We start from the raw sequence: 8,693 nt of genomic DNA on the forward strand, positions 1-8,693 counted from the left end.
TGCACCACTGCACTCCAGCGTGGGTGACAGAGCAAGGCTCCATCTCAAAAAAAAAAAAAAATCAACTCCTTTGAAATGTATTTATCTCTGAATCCTACCTCTGTGAAACTTTCCTATTGATTTATTTCTAGTTAGTACATTTGCTGCTGGATATTAGAGTGGTTATCCTTTTAAGCAACAGTCTCTTAAAAGGAAACACATTTTTCCCTAGCTCCTTTCTATATCTTTGTTTAGTAGCATTTGTTTTATCAGCCTTAAGTCAAACTATTAATCCTTATTGACCTTCACCTTGCTCACGCCTGAATGCCCATTACCTTGCCAGGATGCTAACTTTCAACTAGGACTTGGCTCGATTCTAAAAGGAATACTACCAACCTTCACCTGTGCTAGCAGAAGTAGAATTCACAGTCCTTGAAAATGTCAATGATAGAAGTGCAGAGTCCCTATAGCTATTGCTATCTTAAACTGAGTATGTTCAAAATGGCCCTGGTAGGTAAAAAGTGGAGATTCTCTGATTCAGTTACCTAAAATAGCTCACTTCTCTCTCATCTCCATGTTACTCATGCTGCCCAGGTTGGCCACAATGCTCTGTCACCCAGGTGTCATTTCCCCTTCCTTCTCTTTGTGCAAAAGCATAAGTTCTCTTCTCTCCCTTCTTCCCTTCTCCCTTCCTCCCTTTCTTCCTTCCTTTCTCTCTATTTTTTCTATCATATTAAGATCATATTGCACACATATTTTGCACCTTACTTTCTCTGTCAAAGCATTGTCCAATACCTTTGGCTCTTTTGTGAGAATATTGTTTCAGTGGCTGATACTTAACCATTTAAACTTTCCTCAATTCATAAATTTCACTCACTCCTTTCCCTCCCGCTTTAAATCTATGTACATCTGCTCAATGACGCTTTTTCCTGACTCTCTCTGAGAGTGATGGTGCTCCCCTCTTTCTTTTCAAGTATAAACATACACTTTTGATTATATAGCCTCTACTGTTTGTCCTGAATGATCCTTTTCTTTCTGCTCTTTGATCTTTCAGTTTCTGAAATCTGACTCTGCCTAATCATCTGAGATCGTCCCATCAATATGTAACCAACACAAAAACTGTTTTTGACTTTGCTATGCTCTCAAAGCATTGTTCTAAGTGTTTTTCTTAGCACATACACTAACGTATCATACTGTCTGGTCACCCCAACCACTCTTTCATTTCTTTTGGTTAAACTTCTGTTGTCTCCATTCAACTTAAACTGCACTCAAGGCTACCAGAAACTTCCTAGAAGGCCAAGGAGGTGCCTAAACTTACCTAGTGGCCTTTATTCAGTCTTTCTTTTCCTCAACGTTCTTCAAAACACCATGATATTTGCCCTTTCAGCTAATCTTCCAGACTCTCTGACCCTTCCCTCACTGTCTTTATTTATGTTTTCTCTACCAGCTACCATTTTAACTTCTATTCCATTCTGTTTATGCTTAGTTTGGTATTGTAGCACCTCTTTGTTTGTGGTGACCAAGTAAAGTATCATAAACATTTTGGAACTTGAATTCTTCTAGTCTTCTCAACTAGATTTACTAATATCTTCTGTCACCGGTAATGGTTAGTATGAGAAGCAAGTATCTGTATGAGTTTATTGTGCATATCTGGAATTAAATATTTTTAAATTTCATTAAACTGAATTATACGATGCTTTTGTGTGTGTGTGTGTGTGTGTGTGTGTGCGTGTGTGTGCACACAGAGAGAAAGGGAGAACCTTAAGGCTAGTGAATATAGCTAAAAAAGAAAACTTCTAAGAATCAAAAGGATTATTCAACAGTTCTAAATGTATGAGAGTAAAATGATTTAATAAGAATTACCAAAGGAAAAAACTTTTAGTAAAGAGATTCCAAGCTAAATTTGTTTTTGCTAATAGACAAATAAAATAATTAGTGGGCCTCTTAATTTATAGTTATATGAAAATTAACCTAAAGAAAAAGTAAGAGAGAAAATTGATTTAAGATACAGGAAGTGGTTTGGAGTCAAGTAAAGTTAATGAGAGAAACCAGATCTCTCTTAGGCTTGCTCCTGCAGGCAAAATAAACTTTAATTCAAAACCTGGTTGAATCTGTATTGGTGAGTGGGTAGAGCATATAGCAACTAGATCATAGGAAAAGTCCATCTCACTGTCCCCTGAGGCAGAGCTGGTTGTTCTCACATTACACAGTCACCTTTGGAGCAAAGGTTAACATCACTTTTATACCAAAGACTCACTGCAACCTTAAAGGGATTCTTTAGCCCCATCTGCCATAAGAACAACGTGGTCTTCTCTCTCTCTCGCTCTCTCCTCAGTTAGGTGATGCATGTTTTATTACATCTCTTTAGTTTATCAAGTCCAGGGATATACACTTTTAAAAACTAGATCATATCTCCATATAAAATGCTCCCTTTGGAAATCTCTGGAAATAAAAAAATCATGATGTTTATGGCCTACAGTACCAGCCCATCCTACAAAACTTGTAAATGTAACATCTGCCTGCACATGAAATCTTGTGATTATAAACTATAGTCTGTAGCTGAGAGGCTTTTGTCCAGATGTCCCTGACTTAAGTGAAAGTATCAGTACTTATGTTGAAGACTGTCTCAAAAAAAGAGGGTCTTTAAAAGCCTGTCACAAGTTAAAGTTTAGAATCTGGCCCTTCTCTCAGGGTACCTGGTTTCTGTTTTCTTTGGCCTTCTAACAAACCTGTTTGAAAAACAGATTCACAAACATCTGGTAGTTTTCGAGAGGCTGAGGCAGGAGAACCACTTGAACCTGGGAGGCAGAGTGGCAATGAGTCAAGATCGCACCACTGCACTCTAGACTGGGCGATGGAGGGAGACTCCATCTAAAAAAAGTGCCTGAAAAGGTCCATCTCTATCTTTAGATGTTCAAGACTATAATCAACTCCAGGAAGAATATATAGTACAACCTACACAGAAATTAACTTTATTGCAAGAACATTTGAAAAACCGAACGTGCTTCAGGAGTTGAAATAGTATTACTTTTATCTTAAATGTTTACTTCAAAGCAAGTAAATTTTACTTCAAAGCAAGTTTGAAGGCAAACACTAGAATCTGCTCAGTTCTGGTCTTTTACATGTTTACTATCCAACAGCTGAGGCACATGAAGGCTCAACCCTCCTCCTACTCCTGTTCTCAAAGCAAAGATGGATCCTCAAGAGGGTGAGGATGAGGGAGAGCAGTGAGGATGAGGGTGAGTGGACTTTGGGAGCTGTATGTCAGAATGCGTGACCTCCCAGCACAGTAACTGCTAGTTCCCACCTGACCTTGGGCTTCATAGGCAATCCTACATTTTGGTATCCCTATACTTAAGCAGGTGTCTCAGGCTCCTGCCTAGTATGCTTGCTAAAGGGACCTCTCACATTCATTAATTCATTTATTGATCTATTCAGTCAACATTGACAGTGTTTGATATGTGTCAGATACTAGGCTGTTTGCTGTAATAGAAAGATGCATAGGTGTCTGATCGCAGGAATAGAAGGGAAAAAATGACCCCAACATCTTGGATGACTTTTTATTCACATTCTCCTGCCATCAGACCTACTGCACCTTGGCTAGGTAGTACCTTTGCCAAATCTTTCACTCTTTCTGTTATAAAACAGACCCTTTCTGCATCTTAAGTAGTTTTTTTTTTCTTCAAGACAGAGTATTGCTCTGTCAGTCAGGCTGGAGTGCAGGGGCATGATCTCAGATCACTGCAGTTTTTGCCTCCCAGGTTCAAGCAATTCTTCTGCCTCAGCCTCCCAAGTAGTTGAAATTACAGGAGCACACAACCATGCCCGGCTAATTTTTTATAATTTTAGTAGAGACAGGGTTTTACCATTTTGGCCAGGCTGGTCTCAAACTTCTGGTCTCAAGGGATCTGCCCACCTCAGTCTCCCAAAGTGCTGGGATTACAGGCATGAGCCACCACACCTGGTCAATAATGTGATTCTTTTATATGTTTTTCATAATGCTTTTTCAGTTAATATAGAAATAATATTTTCTCTCATTATTAAATAGTCTTTTAAGTGTAGTTTTAATAGAATCATAAAGTCCCCTGTGACAGGTATCCCATTCTTAACTAGTTACAGTATCTATAGGGGGGAAAAGGGGAGGGCCAGTGGGAGGGGGAGGTGGGGAGGGATTGCCTGGGGAGAAATGCCAAATGTGGATGAAGGGGAGAAAGCAAACAAAACACACTGCCATGTGTGTACCTATGCAACTGTATTGCATACTCTGCGCATGTACCCCAAAACCTGAAATGCAATAAAAATTAAAAAAAATTTTTTTTCTAAATTTTTTATTACAAATTACTCTGTGGTGGATATCCCATAAATATATGTCTGCATAAATGTAGTGCTGTAAAACTATTGGTTGCCTATCCAATATCCACTATCCCCTTCTTCCTTAATGAAAGAACCCTGAGTAGCACCCTGAACATTGAAAACATCCTCCCCACCAGCTCCATGTTCTGTAGTAGCTTGGCGTGGACATTTGCGCCACTGCTGCTCATATCACAGAAGTGTATGTACTAGCTATTAGATTGGTGCAAAAGTAACTGTGGCTTTTACCATTACTTTTTAAAACTTGAATTACCTTTGTGCCAACGTAACAGGGCTTCCGGATTAAAATAACCTAAATCAGGGTGTCCCATGCCTTTTGTTCTGCACTGTCCTTCTTTTTGTCTAGAAAGTGTATGTGATTCCCAGAGGTGCATTGGCCAGCATGCAAGCCTAAGGAAGGAAGCCATGTCCTGAGGCCATATGAAACCTGATCCTTGATGATGGCTGTCCTCGAACTAGTCATCCACAGAGTGCTCCCATACATCACTTTATATGAGCAATGTAAACCTGTTTCAATGTATTTATTCTCAAATTCTCCACATGGCTATGTTTCACTATTTTCTTTGAGTGGTGGCTCAACAGAATATAATATTTTATAAACTTTATTATTTTAAAATATGTTCACAGACACAGGCGGATCACCAGAGGTCAGGAGTTCGAGACCAGCCTGACCAACACAGAGAAAGCCCATCTCTACTAAAAATACAAAATTAGCCAAGTGTGGTGGCACATGCCTGTAATCCCAGCTACTCAGGAAACTGAGGCAGGAGAATCACTTCAACCTAGGAAGCGGAGACTGCGGTGAGCCAAGATCATGCCATGGCACTCCAGCCTGGGCAACAATAGTGAAACTTCATCTCAAAAAACAAAAACGTTCAACTGAAATTCAATTATAAGAAAAAGAATCCAAATAAAATATTTGAACCTAAAGATTTGAATACACATTTTACTAAGAAGAAGAAAAGGGAGGAAAAGAAACGTAAATGGCTAATAAACACATAAGAAAATGTTCAACATTAAGGCCGGGCGCGGTGGCGCAAGCCTGTAATCCCAGCACTTTGGGAGGCCGAGGCGGGTGGATCACGAGGTCGGCAGATCGAGACCATCCTGGTCAACATGATGAAGCCCCGGCTCTACAAAAAAATTACAAAAAATTAGCTGGGCACGGTGGTGTGTGCCTGTAATCCCAGCTACTCAGGAGGCTGAGGCAGGAGAAGTGCCTGAACCCAGGGGGCAGAGGTTGCGGTGAGCCGAGATCGCGCCATTGCACTCCAGCCTGGGTAACAAGAGCGAAACTCTGTCTCGAAAAAAAAAAAAAAAAAGAAAATGTTCAACATTATTGTTAGGAAATTGCAAAATAAAATCACAATAATATGCCCAGAAATTACTAATAAATTTTAATTTATTAGAATGGTTATAATGAAAAGACAGACAGTATCATGTGCTGGCAAAGATTGGAGAACTGGAATTCTATTGCATAGCCATTAGGAATTAAAATGACACAGCCACTTTGGAAAACAGTTTTGGCAGTTTCTCACAAAAGTAAACATAAATTACCATCTGACCCAGCAATTCTACTTCTAGAAATCTATCGAAGAGAAATAAAACCATACATTCACCGCAAGACATGAACACTAACTTTCATAGCAATGTTATTTATAATAGCCAAAATGTGAAATTATCCAGTGGTTCCTGAATAAATGACCAGGGCATGAATCATAGTCACAGTGAAGTCTATATAGCAATAAAAATAAAAGATGTGCTACTACTGTGGCAACATGGATGAAACTCAAAAACAGTGTGCTAAGTTGAAGAATCATGTGATGCAGCAGTCCACATAGTGTATAATTCCCTTTATATAAAATCTGGGAAAGTAAATTTACAGAGCCAGAAAACAGATTCATGGTTGCTGAGGGCTGCTGGTCAGGGCTGGGAATAACTGCTAAAGAGACTAGTGGACAAATGGGGTGATGAAAATGTTTAAAAATGGGCGTGGTGACAGTTGTACAACTGCAATTTTACTAAAATCATTGAACTATACACTTACAATGGATACATTTGGGTTTATGTAAACTAGACCTCAATAACTCTGTTTTTAAAAATATATCCAAATATTTTCACTACAAGTTTACTATTGTAGTTAAAATTTTTGTTGTTGCCAAAACATTAATGCCTAATAGTAGAGACAAATTATGCTTGAGACAGTTTGAAAGTTTTCCTTAAGTATGAGATACTCTTTGTGCAGAAGAAAGAGCTCATGCTGCAAATGTGAATGACTAGGAGTAGAATGAAGAAAAGAACTCCTGAGATATGTAAGGACCAAAATGTAAAACAAACAAACAAACAAAAAAAAAAAAAACCCTGCAGTTTAGGTCACTTCCCTTTCAAAAGCCAAAATGGTATTTTGAAACCTTCCCAAATGAACAGATGGCCTAAACGTTTGGTCCAAAAATTGAACTATTTATTTAATTCTTCCTACGCATCAGGCACTGTGTTACACAGTTTTCAACATTGGTTTCTTACTAACTCACAACTCCATGAGGTATTAAACATCTCCATTTTACAAATGAGAAAACGGAGACTCAAGAGGCTTAGCCTCCTCCCTGATAGCTGGAGATGGCAAAGCAAAGCCTCTGATCAAACCCAGTGTAATTCCAATGCTGAAGCTTACACTGTTAACCTCTACAGTGGACTATTTCCTTCAAATCACCATGCCTCATCTCAGAGCTCCAGTGTCTAGAAAAGCAAAAGGCACTTAGCAGGCAATCAGTAAACATTTGTCAAATGCATTTCAGTTGTCATACATATGGAAGTAATATACAGTGCTCTTAATAAAGTTGTAGAAATAAGTTTATTATTATTATAATTTTTTGGTTAAGATACGTTATAAAACACGAATAAGAGTGTTTTATAATGTGGATCCTTCTTGTTTGCTTGTTGTTTTTTTTTTACCCACAGCGGTGTTCCAGATTTTAGATCCTGACTAACTCCTCCTCCTTTAGGAGAGTTAGCCTTTTTGATTTAGGAATACATCATTGGGTCATCTTTCGCAAACTTCCACTCTATACTTCCAGAATGCTTTTAGACATCTTCCCCTGTGTGTCCTGACAAATCAAATCTTTTCTACTAGTCTCCTCTTCCTCATTTTCTTATATTACCAACAACAAAAATCTACCAGTCAAAAGTCGGTCCTATCACTCAGACACTGAAATTTGAAAATGATAGCCATGTCCAGTAAATGTCCAATTTCTATCATTTCTACCACCACAAGTTTTCCACATCACCTGAATCCAACTCCTATCTGTAACGCCCTCGTCACATGACATTTTATCTCACTGGGCTTCTGTTACCAAGGAATTGATCCTGGATGTCAACTTTTACTTTCATCCCATAGAGAATTACCCTAGAAGAAAGTTCTTAATATCTTGTCAACTCCAACTCTGTTACTTCTCCTGAACATGGCTGGTTATAACTCAGATTGAAACCAGATGTAAATGGAGTCAACACAATTGCAACCACAAGTCAAAATGTCAAATGTCAATGTCAAGAAACTCACATCGCATGTTCTATGTGTCTGACTTATTTATTGTTGTTGGTTGTTTGATTTTTTTTCTTTGTTTTTTGGGGAGAGAAGAGGGAGCTTTGATGAAAGATATTTGATTGTGAGCTACTTCTCGATAATGATGACAGAAAAATATGGTAAAGCAGGAAAAAATATTCGTAAATGAGCTGGCAATACCTGCTTAGGGAGGGCTGTAGCTGATATTGACTAGCATGTTAGAGAATTAAACTTATTTCTGTCTAAATTATGTAATAAAAATATAAATCAGTAGTTATATAAAATGTTTCATAGTAATTCTTATTTTCACATATTAAAAAAGTATATTTTTCTTTTGAAATGCCATTATTTTCCTCTGGAGAAACTAGAATCAAACAAATACACTATTTAGAAAAATTAAATCTCAGAATACATTTTTAAGACATAAAAACAGTAACACAAAAATTCAGATTTTCAAAGTATTTATCTTTGCTGACTTATGTTTCTATATGCAGCTCACAACAATGTTTTTCTTTTTTTTCACAGAGTTCACAAATAAAGTGTGGATAGCCTAGAATAATTCAGAGTGTCGATAGCCAAAGCCACTGAATACCTCAGAATTTCATTTTATTTGATTTTTATGCAAAATTCATATGGAGTTACATAAAATTTTGCCTCTGAGCATTTCCATTGTATTATATGCTTATCACTCAAAGAATATTTTTCATGTTGTAGGTTTATATATGAATTCATTTTCAGAGCACCTTTATCTTGATTTCTACTACATAGTCTCATCTCAGTGGAG

The sequence above is a fragment of the Callithrix jacchus genome, chromosome 4 (assembly GCF_049354715.1).
Source record: "Callithrix jacchus isolate 240 chromosome 4, calJac240_pri, whole genome shotgun sequence".
Classification (NCBI taxonomy): domain Eukaryota; kingdom Metazoa; phylum Chordata; class Mammalia; order Primates; family Cebidae; genus Callithrix; species Callithrix jacchus.